The sequence below is a fragment of the Perca flavescens genome, chromosome 22, assembly GCF_004354835.1.
Source record: "Perca flavescens isolate YP-PL-M2 chromosome 22, PFLA_1.0, whole genome shotgun sequence".
Taxonomy (NCBI): domain Eukaryota; kingdom Metazoa; phylum Chordata; class Actinopteri; order Perciformes; family Percidae; genus Perca; species Perca flavescens.
Window position 1 is genome coordinate 18086055 of NC_041352.1, and position 18734 is coordinate 18104788.

Below are 18734 nucleotides of genomic sequence, written 5' to 3' on the forward strand. Positions count from 1 at the left end.
TGAGGGTGCTGGAATCTGATCAACAACAACATCTACCTGCCAGGTTGTTAACACCTGATATTTCCAAAGGGAGAGAGTATTCATAATTAAATAATAAGGAAGAGATACAAGCTTGGCTTTCGACCCCAGACTTGTTTGGAAAAGTCTGAACTTCTAGTTTCTAAGGCTACTAATATCCATCCTCCTGATAATAAAACATTGATTGTAAAACAATGGGTTTGAATACCAACAGTCGACGCCTAAATAGAGCTGAATGGAAATCATACAAAGCTGGCTAAACATGATTCAGCCCAAATCAATAGACGCTCAAGGTCAGTCTTTTGTTGGGTGTTGTGAATAAAAAAGTCGATGTGCATACAGCGTGGCATTCAGAGACAAGGCTAGAGGTTAGAATGGATCATTGGAGTACATCACACAGTGACAGGCCTCCAGGTGTTACTGCAGTAAGACGGACAGGAGGACTCAACCTCTGATGGACACAGGTGACTGTCCATTCTCCAAAGTATTGTTTCACTGAGGGGCCTTTGATGCTTCCTGGACCATAGCTGACATCACTACATTTTAGTGACAACATCAGTGCATGAGGTGAAAGGCTTTGATGTGATGCAGCATGAACAGGATGCAGTTTGTGAAGAAATGTACAGATGCATTTTAGCATATTCTGAAAGAAAATCCATGATACATGGTACACTCTCCCATTTGATAACACGCGGTTACAGGATTGTGTTATTTTTCGACAGGGGTAGAACATTTAAAAGATAATCACCAAAAAATGTAATCAGAAGATAAAAGATCACAAAATCACAAGATGTAATTGCAGACCACAAACTGGATGTATAGGCCATGTGTTTAGATTGAAACTTGAAACATTCTTGGAAACTTTGAAAAGCCAGTTTTGGAGCTTTTGATCTAATCACGAATCAAACAATACCAATCAATGGGCCTCATTCACCAATATCTTCCTAAGTTTTCTCTTAAATATGTTCTTAAGAAGGTTCCTAAGAAAAGTCTACGCCGGATTCATGACGTGTTCTTAAACAGCAGATTTGTTCGCATCTGTGTTCTTAGGGTTGATGAATCCCACGTCTTCGTAACTGAAAGCGCGTGCCAGTTGTCCCTAATTAGCATAGAAAAAAACGCCCCGCAAATTCCCATATAAGGACATGACACTTCCTGTGCACTTCCTGGGAGACATGTTTTCGGAGATTGTCGGAGCCGCGGTGGAGGAAGTACTGTATCTCAGTACTTAAATAAAAGTACAAATAACAAGAGACATATTTAATTTAGTAAAAGTATAAGGTGTCCATTACCACAAACAAGGCCTGGCTTTTTTAAAAAAGTTCCTATCCTAACCAGCATAAAACGGAAATGTGTTGTTAGAATCGGAATGCAATTGGTTTTATTCATGGATGTATTTTAAGACAGTTTTATTTTCTTTAAACATGCAAGTAAGCAAATAAAGTGTGTGAAGCAGCGCAAATGGTGAGATGTGAAGAGGTCCAGCCAAATAAATAAGATATGAATGCGTCTTACGCAGCCTGGTGGAGGAGTAAACGACGGTGTGGAGAGAAATAGATATAGCAGCTTTGATTTAAAAATGGGAATAATAAAAACAAACGTTTTCATTTTCACTTTTACCGGAGGCTGTATTACCTGTGCGCTGTGCCCGGGCTCTGGAGCACCGGAGCCGGCTTGGATCAGCGGAGCCCCATATATACGGTATCTACGGCAACCAAACTTCACTGGTGAGACAAACGTGTGACGGTCAGGAAGACGTTTTGGCAGGAGAGAAACTGATCAGAAAATGTAACGGAACATTGTAGAAATGTAGTGGAGTAGAAAGTATAGATAATTGCTGCAAAATGTAACAAACTAAAAGTCAAAAGTAGGCTATGCACTATTGATTCTACTTAAGTAAAGTACAGATACGTGAAAAATGTACTTAAGTACAGTTAGGACGAATTTTTACTTTGTTACATTTTACCACTGCATTTTGACCCTATAGCGATCAATCACCAAATAACGCAGGATTTAATCAGTTTAATTGCTGATGTAAATTGCAGTGTTAGTGTTTTTTTTTGCATAATATGATTTCTTTTTCAACAAATGATCAGAAATACATTACAGTACAATACTATCATTGTAAACGACTGTAGAATTAAAAAAAAATCATTGATGGTGATCAGCAATCATTTGGAGCAAATTGTCATCACTCAAATGTGCGTAAGAGTGCTTTTCAGTGTTCGTAGATTTTGCCTATACAGTTATTGTTAATTCTTCCCCTTTAAAAACAAGTTTTTTTTTCCTCATTCCATATCCAAGCTCTTTAATTGGAATTAGGTGTTACTGAACAGGCTGCTTGTTAGAGCTTGTCGCAATGAACCTGTTGTGTACTGATAGGAATGTCTCCAAAGAAACACACAAACCACCCTCAGCATCACCTGAAAGGTATTGTTTCCATAGAAACTCTGAGCAACTTTCCACCAAAATGAAAACATTTCTGAGAACAGGCATTAACAAATCCTCACAGATTTAACCAAAAAGAAATTGTATAACACATAAATGTTCAATGACTATTCCTCATGTACTTGACTGTGGAGATAAAACTTAAATTTAGACAACATCATCACCACCATCATCATTTCTCCCACATGCTTTCTACTATGGCTGCCAAAGTTAACACTTTATCACATGCTGTTGAAATTAACACACCTTATTTTTTTAAATCACCTTATTGGATTTCCATTTTCATCTTGCCCCAAGAGACAGGAGAGGTGCTTGTAGGAAGGGTGATATACTATATTAAGCTACACAAGTACCTACATTAAGATAATTACACAAAGATGCTGTTGACCTTGAGTGTTCAATATTAAATAAACAGAAAACTAAGTATTAAAACTCAGCTCACTATTATTTTTTAAATGTTATTTCATAATTTATTTTACTTTGAAATTATTGTTTCTCTAACAGGAGCTAACTGGCTAAATCTGCAGGGAGTTGTTGAGCTTGCTTGCAGAAGATATCCAGCCTCTGTAAATGCCTCAATGGAGTCCGCAATGCCTCCATTTAGTAATAAAACAAGAGATTCAGACCCTCTGACAATCTATTGCAGTTGTGGAAATACCCCTGCAGTGCAGTCAAAGCTGCTATGAACCACGTTGTTTACTCTCACCTTTTACACAGCAGCCTAATTGCTGGGAAACAAAGTGGCTGTCATACCTGAGGTGGTTATTGTACACTGGTGTTCTCTGTGTTCCTGTTTATTTCCCACCTATCATCCTGAAAAGGTTAAGCTGATTAAATTTAGGTTTTTGTAGGTTGATCATACCACTGAAACCAGACAACTTTCTAAAATCGAATTGATAAAATGGAAAACATACTGCATAAATTTGCCTTAAATTTAAAAGAAAGTAGAAAATGTCTTATAGTGATGAGTGCCCACGTCCCGAACAGCTACATCATGTAGATCTCAATGTCCTTTACCAATCTCTTCTCTGACTCCCTGTTCATACTCGTGATCAAAGGCCAATAATGTGACCTGCACCTGAATATTTTATTCTTGTTTGTGCTTCCTCTTCGAGAACACCCCTCTTGCATTATTCATTACGTGAGCTCCCCATTGATTCAGCTTCTGTTTAATCTCAGCGGTGGCGCAATACTTCCCCACGTCAAAGTCACCGTCGCTCCTACTTCGGCTTCAGCTGTCACACATAAATACCTGCTCCAACCTCTGTCAGCTGAGGTGATGTGACTTCAGGCAGCAACAAGTGAGACTCTCAGGGTCTGGGGAAACTTGTGCAACTAGTATAATGGGATTGGTTTAAGAAGGACATTGTTACTTCTTTCTGTGACTTCAGCTGCTGATGGAATTGTGAGTGTCATTTCGCTGTGTAAGCACTCCCTCGCTGCCTCAGTACTGAGCCAAACTTTAACCTTTTGGTGGTCATTATAGGCAAATTGAGACTCATTTTGATCTTATAACTAATGTCTGATATGAAATATTCAAGGACCCAAGGCTTTGCCAATTAGCCAAGCTGTAGGCGGTCAATGATGCTGCTATGATTGCATTCACTGTGACAGGATATGTGACCGCTATACTGTTATGGCCAACTGCAAGGATGTTGTCAATGTCCCTGTCAGGGTGGGAAGGAGCACTTAAAGCAGAAAGTACATTTATTAAAGGCGGTCACTACATTCACACAATGGTGCATTTAGTTCTGTCGTACTGCAGGATTTAACAGCGTTTTAGGGTCATGAATGAAACATTATTATTCCCTTATAGATGAGCAGCACAGAAGGGCTTTAGCCGGCCTATCTCGCAATTTGTTAACCAAAGCGAAAAACAATGATAATAAATATGTTCACCAGCTGGTCAATACGTTTGTCTGTGAGTATTTTGGTTCTAGACAGGTACCGTACAATGAAATCATCAATTTTGTTCAGCTGAAAACGAGGTTGATGTGAATGTTGAAATTGAACAACAGCTGTAAAAGTGCATCTTGTAAAGCCAAACAAGCTGAGGGAACCTGAAGAGTCACCACTAGTGACCCTTTACACATTACTCACATTTCATTCATATGTGCTTCATTTCCACCACTGATAAAGTTGTATGCTCATCCTGGTGATTACTGTATATAAGCAAACATATCCGCAAAGTTTATTGGGGTTTTTCAATTACACTCAAACAAGCCACACATGCTGCATGTTGTTCATTTATTACAAACAGGAAATTTGAAGGTGGTTAAAATTCTGGCGAAGGAAAACATTGTGCGACTAAAAGCTGTAATATAAATGTAATTGCTGCTATTAGTGTCACAATGAAATATAAATGCAGAGCAAGTTGGGGGTTTCCACTAAAAGGGTTTAAAATTGCATTAGTCTTTGTGGTAGGCATTAGGTCAGAGATGATTTATGTCACTTTATTGTGTGGCTGACATTTCTGATTGGACAACACACTTGTCCTCACATCTGTTCATTCTGCAATTCAGACACTTTCTCTAATCCACAAGTGCAAGACAAGTCCAAACTCTTCATGCGTCATTAACATCCAAATATAGTTTACATAAAATACTCATAAAAAAAGAGCATCCTGTTAATGTTGCCTCTGGTATTTCAGGAGATGAAAGAGCTTCTTGACAGAAATGTCAATGTTTACTAAATATTTCATCTATTAAACGTGACCACTGAATAGTCATGTAGCGGGTATAATCTCTCTGGAGTAAAATGTACGACAAAATTAGTAGTTTGATTTCCATATCAAAAGCCATCGTAGTTTCACGGCTCAGGACTCGGGCGAAGTTGGAAACTGTAGAAAACAGCACAGGGAAACAGGGAAAAGGCAAGTTGTGTGTTGTTTCTGTGCCATTGATATGCAGTGTGAGCATGATGTGATGACATATAGTGAAATATTGATGTTGTTACGTCACTTCCAACATTAGACATCCTGTAAAATTGTGCTTTGGGGCAATGAAACAGGTTTTATATTAAATTGAATGCATTAGCGATCACACCTGCCTCTTGCTCTGCTTAGACACAAATTTTATTTCCTCACTTTTTTAGGATGGTTGAAGAATTTTTCTTTTATAGTAGATTTTGGTGGTAAAGAAATTTCTCTTTTTTATTATGAAATATACAGTAGTTGTGCTGCTGTCTATAAATTAGGAGAAAGTAGTTGCTTTGTGACAATTCACCCAATAATCATAAATACCTATTTCCCCCTTAGCTGTACTATTTATCAATCTATAGTGTTTTGGTGTGAGTTGACCAGTGTTGGAAGAAATCATGACCTGCAGTTTTGACTGATACATGGCACAATATGTACTTTGGATTTTGGGGTAAACTGTCCCTTTACCACTGAGTGCATCTTGGTTTATTCCTTGTTGATTATGATCATCATGAACTTGTCAAACATCACATTGCCTCTGTTATCGTTGTCTCACCACAACATGAAAAATCAAATAATATCTGTCACCGGAAATGGTTATCAACTGAGCTCAGCTCAATATAATGGTGTGTGGTCACTTAGTGAAGGCTTCGTAAATGGTTAATAAGTGGGGTCATGAAACATTAGCATCACACTATTGATTTCTAATGGTCTTGTGTGCTGAGTAATGTTCAGACGCTGTCAAAACAGTAATTGTTTTGTCCAACACCTCCTGCTTAAAGAAGTTCAATAAGTATTGATTTCATATTAAGTGTGTAATAACTTCCAAAAGTGTCAATGAGAGTGGATACTAACTTACACAGTGTCAGGACTTAAAAATCTGACTTTACTAAAGTAATTCTGTCTGAAAAGCTTTACTTAGATTTTCTTCCACTCAGATTTATTTGAAATGGTTTAAACTTAAAATAAATAACTAAAATATCTACTTGTATTGATTGCATTTTTATTTGGTTTAGTGTTCCAATTAAATAATATGATGACGAAATCATGTACAACAATGAGCAATTTTAAGAGACTATTTAAAATGAATATATTGAATGGATATGAAAAGGACTCGAGGTGATAGTATGTATACTGACTGTATGGTTCCTGGGTTTATATACTAAGTCTAGTTTGAATGGGGTTATGATTTGGTTTGATGTAGATAGAAGGAAATGAATTAGATAGATGGAAAAGAAGAAAAATTGTATATGTGTGTGTGTGTGCATGCATGTATGCATGTGTGTCTATGTATGTGCATGTGTTTATGTGCGTGCAGGTCATGTATGTGTATCTTAACATGTATTAATAAGTGAAACTTCAAATTTCTTTGTATTTAACTAAAGTATAATTATAGAAAAAGGGGATAGGACCAGAAAAGTTTTTTTATGAACTTCTTCCTACTCCTTTTTGAACATGGGAATTTCTTATTTGAATCACTTACAATCATTTTGGAAGATTGTGCTGGGATGTACATGTTCTTATTTATCTGTTATTTTTAATTTTTTATATATATAATATTTTGTTTAAATATACATGTTTAAATAAAATAAACTAAACTAACCTAACCATATTTGTGTCATTGTTGTTCTTGTGTATTTCTTTTCTTTTCTTTGTCTCTCTGCTACTTTTAGTGCTTGTGACCTCCTTTTTGTCTTTTCTCTTCCTTCTTTTGGTCTTAGTGTTTTATTACCCTCCAAAGCACTTGAATTCCATTTGTATTAAATTTTAACTTAAAAATGCACCTGTGTCTTTGATAACATCTACTTCAATACAATGACTTTAATGCATTGATAGCCTTTGTGCCACTCTACACCGATTTATACAAGCCATTATTCTTTTTTTACAGTCTTTGGTGAGGCTTTGACCCGAATGAGAGGTTAGATGCTAGATTGGATCCGATAGACATGTTAACGTTAAAGGACGTGCCTCGTGGCCTGCCTTATTCTGCCTTATTCTTCTTCTGATTGGCTTACCCTGGTATTCTTACCCTATCCCTAACCAATCCCCACTCCTCATGCCTAAACCTAACTATGTTGACCATTCTAGCAGAGCCGATTTAGGATCTACCACTTGACAGTGGAGGTGAGTTGGGTAATTTTTCTCTGTGGGTTCAAGGTTCGGGGATTCTTTATTAGTACCCAAGAATACATACATTAAAATAAATATCATATTATAGTATAGTATAATCACACACACACACACACACACACACACACACACACACACACACACACACACACACACACTCCACATTTGGTCCACTGTTAAGACAAGGATGCTCTCCACCTCTTCTGCTACATGCAAAATCTGACATGTTTCTATTACATCAGTAACATTTTCTACAACATCACTTCTCACTTTCCAGCTCCAACACACCGTAATCATCTAATGGATATTTCAAATATTGCCATTGGTGTTTTGCCACAAGGGAGAAGGATTTCCATTCTCCTGGCATGCTGCAGCCTTAATGAGTGTATGTGCAGTCAGAACAACTTGGAACTAAACGCTCTGAAGACAATGGAGATGGTTGTGGACTTTAGGAAGGACGCAGCCCCAACTGCCCCCATCACCCTGGGTGATTCCAAAGTCAACATTGTGGAGTCCTTCTGCCTCAGCTCCATCTCCCAAGACCTCAAGTGGGAGCTGAACCTCAGCTCCCTCGTCAAATAAGAACAACAGAGGATGTACTTCCTGCGGCAGCTGAAGAAGTTCAACCTGTCAAAGACTATGGTTCACTTCTACACTGCCATCATCAAGCTGCCTCTGCTAAGGACAAGGGCAGAGTGCAGCACATCATCCGCTCTGCTGAGAAGGTGATTGGATGCGGTCCATCAGGACCAAAACCTCATGCCACAAAAAGAGTTTCTTTCCCCTCAGCAGTAGGCCTCACCAACAAGACCCCGGGCCCCCACTGACACTGACTCTTAACCATTGTTCATGTATGCACCTTTCACCAAGTCGAATTCCACATAAGTGTACTTATTGTGGCATTAAAACCTTTTTCTGATTCTGATTCTGCAGAGTATACCACCTGTCATAGATTGCTGACACATTGTGGAAGCAGAGGACAGAGTAAGACCAAAGGATAAGAAGCTGTGATATAGTCTGAGCACAGGCTGCTCAGTGAACACTGGCCACACACAACAAAACAGCTGACCTTATAGCAGGGAAACCTGCAGAGAAAGTGAAGCAGCCTCTGCAGCGCTTTGTTCAAGACCTTAATTGTAGCTGGGAGGCTGGGGGGAGTTTATTTTTGTATGTTTTTGTCAGGAACTACCCAGGGATGCGAGTGAGCCTGGTTGTTTTTAATTGCACTTACCACCTTGGTGAAGGTGTAATTACTTTACTGTGAGGCTCATTGTACTGGTTTGTTGATTCATCTTTTCGCATCTTTAGTTGGATTCAAAGACATGCTAATGCTTTTGTGTGGTTTAAACCTGGGCTACTCTTCTCAGCCTCATGAATAAAAACACGCTAAATGGCCTAGTTATCCCTCAGACTTGAGACAATGGTGATGCATTTTAAGACGCCATAGCCATGGGAGCATGTGTTGAAACAAATTGCTTACTTTCTTGTCTTAAACTTGCTCATGACTATGACTCATATACATTCACACACAGTGACATATGTGGCAGCCTGTTTATGTCTCTAAGCAACCTCTTGGCCATGCTCTCCAAAGACGGACCATCTCAAATTCCATAATCCCACTGTTTGCATGTATGAGCATGCCCCCGGTCAAGCATGAGAGAGCCAGCGTTCGCCACATCTCATTGATTGTCCACACGAGTCTCTCAAAGAAAAACCAATTTAGTTTTTTGATACTCGGGACGTGATGAATGAAGTGTGTTAAGAAATAAGAAATGTGAAGTTTTGTTAAAAAGAGATGAGGGCATTATGACAGCGTGTCAGTGAGTAATCAAACATTGTAGAATCTACAATGTAGGTCACCTTGTTCCGTTAGATTTTCATCCCATCTCGTTGAAATACACCGGAGGCTGCCGTTTCTGTGTTTTGTTTGTTTTGGTGAAAGCTATTCCTTTTCACAAGTAACACGGATTCATGCAAAACCAAAATTTGCATACTTAATTTAATCGTCTGGTGGATTTATAGAGCAAGATGTAATACATCTGAAATCCATAACTTGCCGCAGGGTACTGCCTGAAGACACAGAAGGCCTCACTAATAAGATTTAAAGATACACAAAAACGAAAACACTGTAACTTCACCGTTGGGCTTGGTTACAGGTCAACTTACTCCATAACCAAGTCCTTATAGTTAAATATACCTTAACAACAGTGGTATCAGATCAGAAAACGGACATACGACTACTGTCAATTATAACGGATTTTGGAAGAAACTAACAATGCTGTTGCTGTGCAACAGATAAGAAAATGCAAATACTGGTTTTTAACATTTGGATTTAATCTAATTATTACTATTTAGAATTTAGATTTGTCAGTTAGCTTTAGCATATATGTTACATGTTTTGTAAAATAAAATCTAGCTACAAAAAAGTCAACCAAAATTGAAGATAAAATGAAGCTGTTAATTTCTTTATGCACCACTTTACAATCAATGTTTTACCGATACAGAGACCATCCAGAATTAGAGGTGGATAGCAACTTGTCTGTTATTTTTGTTGTGTTGCTGTCTGCCATGAACAAGGAGAAGAGGTCATGCAGAGAAACCTGAGCAAGTGTTGATTGTGTCCAGTGAGACTGTAAACCATGTACGGAACTATTACTTTTATTCTGTATTCCAAGACATTTCAAAAATGTCTTCAGTCAGGAAAGGTGACATTTAAAAAAAACTCATAATAATAGAGTAACAACTCTGTGTTAGAAAAGAGCTTGATGACAGGATTATCTGCCTAATACTTAGACAAAGTCATATCACACAGATATTCAAACCCAAAGATGCCACTTTTATGGCCGAAGCATCAAATAACAATGTGTCTATGTCTTGGAAATCATTTTGTAGACATTTTTATGAATTGTAGGTGATATGATTGGTATCTTTGAAAATCTCAGGATGTGAACTAGAATTTAAAATGAAAATCTTTGGGTGTTAATCGCACTTGGAAAGATTTTTACATTTATATTTGCTTTCAAGAAACTCCTGTATATTACCACTCGTAAAGGTTGAATTACATAATCTTCACTCAATTTGCCTTCCAATCACATTCAAACAACTACTCTTAACACTCTTCACTGGTTACCGGTCAAATATAGAATCGATAATCGGTAATGTTACTTGTTTTTAAGGCATTACATGGATTGGCCCCTTATTGCTGATCTACTTACCCTACATCACTCCTCCAGGAACTTAAGATCATCAAATCGTCTATAAGATCGTCTAATCAGTTCCTTTTAGCTATTCCACAGTCTCGGCTGAAAACAAAGGGTGATTGTGCCTTCTCCGTTGTGGCCCTGAGACTCTGGAACAAACTTCCCATTCATATTAGGTCCTCCTCTACTGCCGAGATCTTTAAGTCTCGTCTTAAAACACATTTTTATTCTTTGGCGTATGATTTAGTTTAGGGACATTTGTATAGAAGTGTGTGGTTTGTATGATGTTCATTGTGTCTATATTTTTATTGTCTTCCTTTGTTTTTATAACATAATATGACTTTGTACAGCACTTTGTTCAGCCTAGGTTGGTTTTAAATGTGCTCTATGAATAAATTGACTTGACTTCATTTTTACAATGAATTAATTGAAGAATACTCACCATTCATCCCAATTTTGACCATACACTGTTGACACGGTGCTCTTTGTATCATAGTGTGATTGAAAATTAAAAAACAGAACAACGCAGTTCTGTGCTGCTCCACACACCTTAAGCAACTTTCACCTGACAGTTTCTCTCCTGGTTTTCTGGTCTTGGGCTGTTAACACACACAGAGGCATTGATGCACCTGGGGGAGCAGAGAGGAGATGGGATTACAGTAATAAGGCTCTGAGCCCAGTGTTAACCTGAAGCTGGAGATTCACAACATGTGAAATGAGAAAGGATGCATCTCAACTCGTGGGTGAAAGCAGGCTGCAAGAGCAGAAAATAAGGAAACATTACCCAGACTTTGTATTCATTTTCTTTCCTCTACTTTTTTTTGGATTCATACTTGTTCATTTTCTTTTAGACTACAAAATTAGTCTACTAAATTGGCAAAATCTAAAAATGCATCTTTTTTCTCTCAGTTTTGGGGAGTGAGAATGTGTTGAAGGTGTCATTATGCTCGAAACTAACTAGTTTGTACAACACGTCATCTGACACAATCCGTTCAAATTCAGACAGTATTTCCTCAAATGCATTTATTGTGTTGCATTCATTTGTACATGCTCAATTGTACAAGAAATAGACGAAAGTAGCTGTGTAAGAAAAAGATAAAAGCCATTGAGAGAAGTTAAAGCCAAGCGTACTTTCTCTCACCTCTGCACACCAATCGCTGCATGAAGCGTGTGTGAATATCTGATTGTCGGTTTTGAAATTGTTCCAGAAACATTCGGGCGTAGCCCCTGCAAATCTGACATTGGAAAGATAAAAGGGGAGGGGGGTTTCGGATGCTATTTGACTATCTGACAAGCATTTTGGTTGAAGCATATCCTTAAGGCCCTGGTCAGATTGTAATGGTTTTCGATGAGAGGGAAGTGTTGCTGCTGTATGTGCCTCACGTTCTTGCAGCAGCACCCTAAATGCCTTGAGTTGAAAAAAAACAGCGGAAAAAGTGCCCAACGTCATTAACTGAGCAGCAAAACAAAGGTTGGCTGAAGACGGGTGATTGGGTGGTTGCCTAGCAAGAATAACATTCTCCAGACTCAACCCAGTAATCCCTAGACCACAAAGGAACCATGACATAGCTGTCATTCCGACATATTTAGAAAGGGGTCATTTTAAAATTTTCTTTTATCAGAGGCAACCTCAGCTCACCCAGTAGTGTGTGCGCTCCATGTAGGCTAAGTCCTTGGCTGCTGCCCGGGCCCTTTGCTGCGTGTCGTCCCCCTTTCTCTCCCCTTTCCTGTCTTTAATGCCAATAAACCAGAGCACGTTTTTCTCCCATCCCGGAATGTTGTGTGGACTAGCCAGACCCTCCTCCGCAGCGCTGTATAGGAAGGTCTGGCAATGCAAGACTAATTAAAGACCATAAAAGCCCAATAACTAATCTTTAAAACAAAGAAAATAAAATAAAATATTCTTTATCAAAATGACCTGAAAACTTATGGATGGACGTCATTTTCAGATTTAGCTGTCTTAGCGTGTCACTCTCTTTCTCGGCCGACTGAGCACGAGCCTCTCTTTGAACAGGCTGTCAGGGCAAATGTGGACATCTTGAAGTATCTCATATTACTTCACACATGTACTCCACCTCTTCTCAAACCTCCTTCTTTCCTCCCACATCTTTAGCTGTCTTTGTAGTGGCTCAGTCACCCTGCCGTCTCTGTCCTCTCTCTTGGCATGAGTGCTTGCTCTGTGTCCCCTCCTAAACCTCCAGATGCCACAACAAGGCAGAGACAGCTGATTGAACAAATGATAAAACAAAATGCTGAATGTGCCTTGAGTTGACACTTTGTCAAAACTCCACTGTTTTAGTGACATCGTTTTCGGTGCACACTTTCTTGTTCACTTCTTCAATGAGTTTATGGTTCATTCACATCATTACATTTCACTGGAATTGTTCCTCGTACGATTGAATGTGACAAATAAAACTGATGAATTGACTGATTGATTGATTTGAGCATTTATAATGTTGCTGACAACTGCATTGTGTGAGCTGAAGCTAAATTTAGTGTGTTAATTAACCGAGCTCTCAGTCATGCTCTGGTTGTTGTTGCAGTTTGATTTGTTTGTGTCACCCAGCGCAGACACCTCCCTCGTACTCTGCTGGCGATCATGCATTTAAATGTCTAAATTTCTGTAATGTAATACAGATTCATCAAGTTTGAAATCTATTTATTATGTTGTTGGACAATAAAAGCAACAGTATACTCCTGACTGAATTTAAGACTCCTTCACAATGTCTAACTTTTTAATTGAAGAACTGAAGATAACAAACTCTCCATTAAATGTTTTTGTTTTGTTCTGGTTTTTTTTGTTTTTTTTACCATAGCATGGGGGTGTAATGATTAATTGTTGCTTGGCAACAGTTTGTCCTAGCCATCTGGTGGCTAACCATCCTGTCAATGTCCTATATCCCATCAAAGCCTGGACCAAGTAAATTAACTTGAAGACCAAATATTCAGCTAAAATATCAGAACCTATGTCTGATATTTTTGCACTTGTTTTCATAGGTAATAGGTTAACTTAAAAATAAAAAATACTGGCCTAGGTCTATGATATGGGGTGCCTTTTTGTTTTGACATGTGTTGTTAGATTTAGGTTTTTGGAAGTCTTTTAAAGCAGAGATCTTCAACAGGGGATCCGGGACCCCTAGGGGGTCCTCTGAGTTGCTGCAGGGGCCCACCAAATTATTGTTAGATGGTTTGAAATAATGAAAAAATGAAAATATGTCTGAAAATATACATTAACATGAATCCAAAATTAGTAAAGATAATTTTTTTTATGTACACAACACTGACACTGACACTATGAACGTCTGTTACATTCAAGCCATTGCCAAATGAGTTGCTACAAAGCTAATTAAGACTATCAGCTCCACACAAACTCGAGTGACGATAATTACCTCTTTGGAAGAGTCCATCATGTTTTTTACTCTTCCGTGTCCTCCTTGGGTAGAAGCGTCTGTGCGCGGTCACGTAAGGCTTGTATCATGTGGATGCGCTGACAGTTTTGTTGTCATTACTTAGAATTCCTCATGGGGGCGGCAGAAACTACGCACAATAGCTTTAAAGATTTAATGTGCCACATTTTAACATTAAAAACATGATGTATAAATATATGAATATTTTTATTTTTAAAGCTTGGTATTTTATGCACTATAAAAAGGTTTATATAAAGGATTTAGGCCGCCCTACACATTATTGAAGGCCCAGTTTAATATGCAACTCAATTGTATAAAATATATATGGTAAGGGGTCCCTGCTCCATCTCTTTTTCAGCTAAGGGGTCCTTGGCCTAAAAAACGTTGAAGACCCCTGTTCTAAAGTAATGTGTAAGAGTTTACATTCAAGAGTGCACTATAAAGTATCTTACCGGCAATGTGTATTTTTATTTAAAGCTGCTTTATTTTGTATTTCAAATGTGTAATATGGATGGTATTGCTTATAGTAACTAACACACATAATTATCATCCAGCTCTGCAGTTCCTCTCAGCTCTGCAAGTTTTTCAGCATCTTTCAGCTCATTGTTTTGGTTTTACGCAACTTTTACTCTCACCACTCTCATCAGCTTTGTTTTCAGCTGCAACAGGCAGCTGTTTTCAGTAACCAAGCTCTACCTGCTCAGTATCAAACAACAGACAGACACAGTTAGTGACTAGCGGGTGAACACAGTGGTGCATTTAGCAGCCAAAGAGAAAGATATTTCCCTCAGGAGTTGGTGGAGACCTAAGGTAAAAAAGAAAGAGAGAGAGAGAGAGAGAGAGAGAAAGAGAGAGAGAGAGAGAAAGAGAGAGAGAGTATATACTGGACATTGATCAGATGGCCAGAAATGCAACTCTGAATTAGTTTTGCTAAATGTGTAAACAGGTCACTGTTTGCATTATTATTAGCCATATTAGGTAATAAGGTAATACTAATATGTTGTGTTCACAGTGTGTTGCATTGCCCAGAAGTAGCCAAGGTTCAAATTAGATATTCTTGGTGCTAGAATAAAATTGTGAGTTAATTCACTTGTTTGATGGATTGGGTACAATATATAACATTTGACCTGCCATAGATCTTCCCATTAATTTGAAAAATGTCTACAATTTAGAATTTCTTTCCAAGTATAGTGTATTTCGTAAAGCTGGAGTAGACGTTTTACGTCTTTACCTGCTTTTCATGCAACCTTTTTTGCCTTTAAATATTTATTTTCTTTCCTTTAAATATCTTAAAACAATATTTATGTTTATTTGCAAAATAGCTGTCTTTAATTTCAATATATGTGTGTAACAAGCCCTCAGGTTGTTATTTTTTATCCCACCTGTGCATTTTATTATGTTATTGTATATTTCTGCTTTTTTATTTTATTTTATATGCACAAATAAAGAAAGAAAGCAGATAGAACAATGTCTGCCTCCATCTCTGTGTGCATGTTTGTAGCATCTGTTCAATCTCTGCTGGTTTATTGGTTGATAAATAAACACACAGTCACTAGATTTGTCTTGGCTGTATAATATCGATGACAAATCTGGCAAACCCAATATGCTTGTTGGGCACTGCCAAAGTGCACTTGAGCAAACCCCCCCGCCCCCAACGCTCAGGGTGCCTGTCCAGCAGTCGCAGCCCTATCACTCTGACATCTCTCCATTTGTGCATGTATAGGACCTGAGCATGTGTGTGTGTATTTCAGGCCTGTGTGTAGTGTGTTCTAAAGCGTTCGGTAGACTCGCCGTTCCTGACCTGTCGCATGACAGTGTGACAGGTTGTGGTGGTCGCATGGTTGCGTGGTGGTCGTGACACTAGTTGCAGTCTTCTCCTGAACAGAGGTGTCGCTAATGAGGAAAGGCTACCGACTTTGCTATTTCTACAGACCAGAAGAAGAAGATCAAGCCTTTCATTCACCATAAGAGAACTCATCTTAACCCAGTGAGATTACAGGAGAGACTTGCAGTCACTCTGAGAGTCCTGGCATCCGGTTGCCCTCGAACTCGTCCATGCTTCCTGTTTCCGCTTTGTCGTGTGTCGCTGAAAAAAATAGAGTGGTGCACGACCTCTGGAGATCTACGTCCTTTTGATGTCACATTGGCGCGCGACAGGTCAGGAACGGCGACTGTAAAGAGGCCTTAACAAACAGAGTGTACAATTGTAATTTCCCCACTGGGGATCAATAAAAAATATAAATTATTATTAATATTAGAATCATTCATCCAACCCCCTCACCCCATTCTCTGTGAATCTACTTTACTCAAAGAGTAAAGAGTAGAGTAGAAAGTGATATGAAAGTTTTAAATTTAGAGAAACAGAAATGATGCTCACTTGTAACTCAACTCTCAAAACATGGCCTGTAGTGTTTTACAACTTCTGTAAAAAAATAAATAAATAATGATTGAATACGCAACATTAAATATTTTACATGTTAAAGTTAACGGAGTGTCTATTTGCACCCCCGGTACGAATAGCCTCGGCCACACAGTTGAGCTATTTACACCCTGTGACGTAACAACAAAAAAACGTTGCTCGCGTGCACCGAAATCGTGGCGGACGTTCATCTTCCATGACCGCAGAAACTGGCATATTAGGGAAGTTTTGTCTCTAAAGTTTATAACAATTGAATTTCTAGCGGAAAATGGATACTACAGTTGCGCTTTCTGTCTTCAGTGAAAGCATACAACCGTTAGTTTGTTAGTTAGTATCTATTTTTTTTGTATACAGTATGGTTACCTAGCAACCGAGGCTTGAAGAAACCAAGTAATAAACAGTTGTTCAACTTCCTGAAAGAACTGTTAGGTGAGTGGTTAGAACGCTTAACTTTGGTATGGGAGTTTTTTTTGCAGGGTGGTAGGGGAAGATTCATGAATATGCCTGCTCTGGTTGGGTTGGTTAGGTTTAGGCAAGAAGAGTGGGATTGGTTATGGTTAGGGTAAGAATGTCAGGGCGATAATATTCCAAAAAGGTGTAATACATGAGTAGGTGTGTAAATATATGCCAAGGTACTGTAAATGCACAGGGGTGCAAATAGCATACATTGATATTTGTACCAGATAGGGTATTAATAAAACACATTGCTGTGTGCACCGGCAGGGTACTAATAGCATTCATTTCTAATTTCACCAGGGTACGAATAGCACTTCTAATTGCACCAGGGTACAAATAGCATACACTGCTAATTGTACCAGGGGTGCAAATAGCATACACTGCTAATGTACCAGGGGTGCAAATAGCCTCACCCTAAAGTTAATGTGGCAGCAGATTGTTACTGTGACACAAACCTTCTGTACACGCCTGATAAAGCAGCTTTAGCTGTGAAAAAGATGGCAACAAGTGTAGGACTAAAGAGGAAGCCAATGTGTTTACTGATGAGTGATCTATCATTGAGCCACTGATATTCTGGTGTCATAATATCACCCACATTGCTTCTTATGTTTTTTATTAATTAGATTGATTGTTTTACTGTCCACAAAGTCCCTCATCCCCCATCTCCATGTGAGGGATTATCTTTAAAAAACACAAAAACAGAACAACATTTTTTAAATTCATGTGCCATATCTTGATAGGAAAAGCATGTGTACACTGTGATCTGTGCAATGTCCATGAATTGAGCCAAGCTTTCAGTCAGGAACCTAATTCAAGCATCAGTAGTTAACAGGTTAGTACAAATGTAGCTCCGCGTAAATTCTGTCAGGGAGACCTCATTTACGTTTACTCGCTTCTCTTAAACTGATCAGCTGGTGGGTGGGAGTTACGTTCGTGTAAACCAATCAGAATCGGGCACGTATGTTCAAGCCAATCACAGCATGACTACCATGTTTTAAAGCTGTTCTCTCTCCTGCTTCTGTCAGTTATCTTTTCAGACGAGAGTGCGACCTGCCTCCTCCCCTTCTGCCTCCAGGCTTCTTCGACCAAGGTGTTCTCGGTCTTATCCAAGGGGGTAAGCTTCTCCTTGGAACGCGTAGCTCCTATGGCGCCATTTTGATGCTACAAAGAGATCACCTCCCGTTAGCATTCCACTGACTGCCATTAATTTTGACGGCACTTTGACAGCGAATAACTTTCCATCTGAAGCGTTTAAAGATTCTATTTGTCCATTGTTTATTTCTAAAGAAACACGACAATGTATAAAAGGCTCCGTTACCTTGTACCTCACGTTATGGCTCAGTAGCAGACGTTTTTGTAAAAATAGGCTAACGATTGTGTCATAACCACGCGACTTACTGTCGCACAGTAGAGAAATTACCGTATAGTACAGGAGAAGCTTGCAGGCAGTTTCGACTCACATTAGCTGTTTAAGTTGAATTACTAATGTTAACTAGCATTTTAATTAGCAATAATTAGCCTGTGCCCATGTTATCTCCTTACATATACCTACGCCCTCCGTCTCTGCAAGATTGGGAATGATTGAGATTTCTCTTGTCACAGCTACCAGAAGACTTACAACTTTCAGACAGGTTGCTCACGTCACATTTACGTCATCTCTCTCAGTTGGAGGCTGCGCAGTAACGCTCAGCACTCACCGGAAAAGTGCTTCTAATATCCTTCACTGTTCTCCGTCCAGA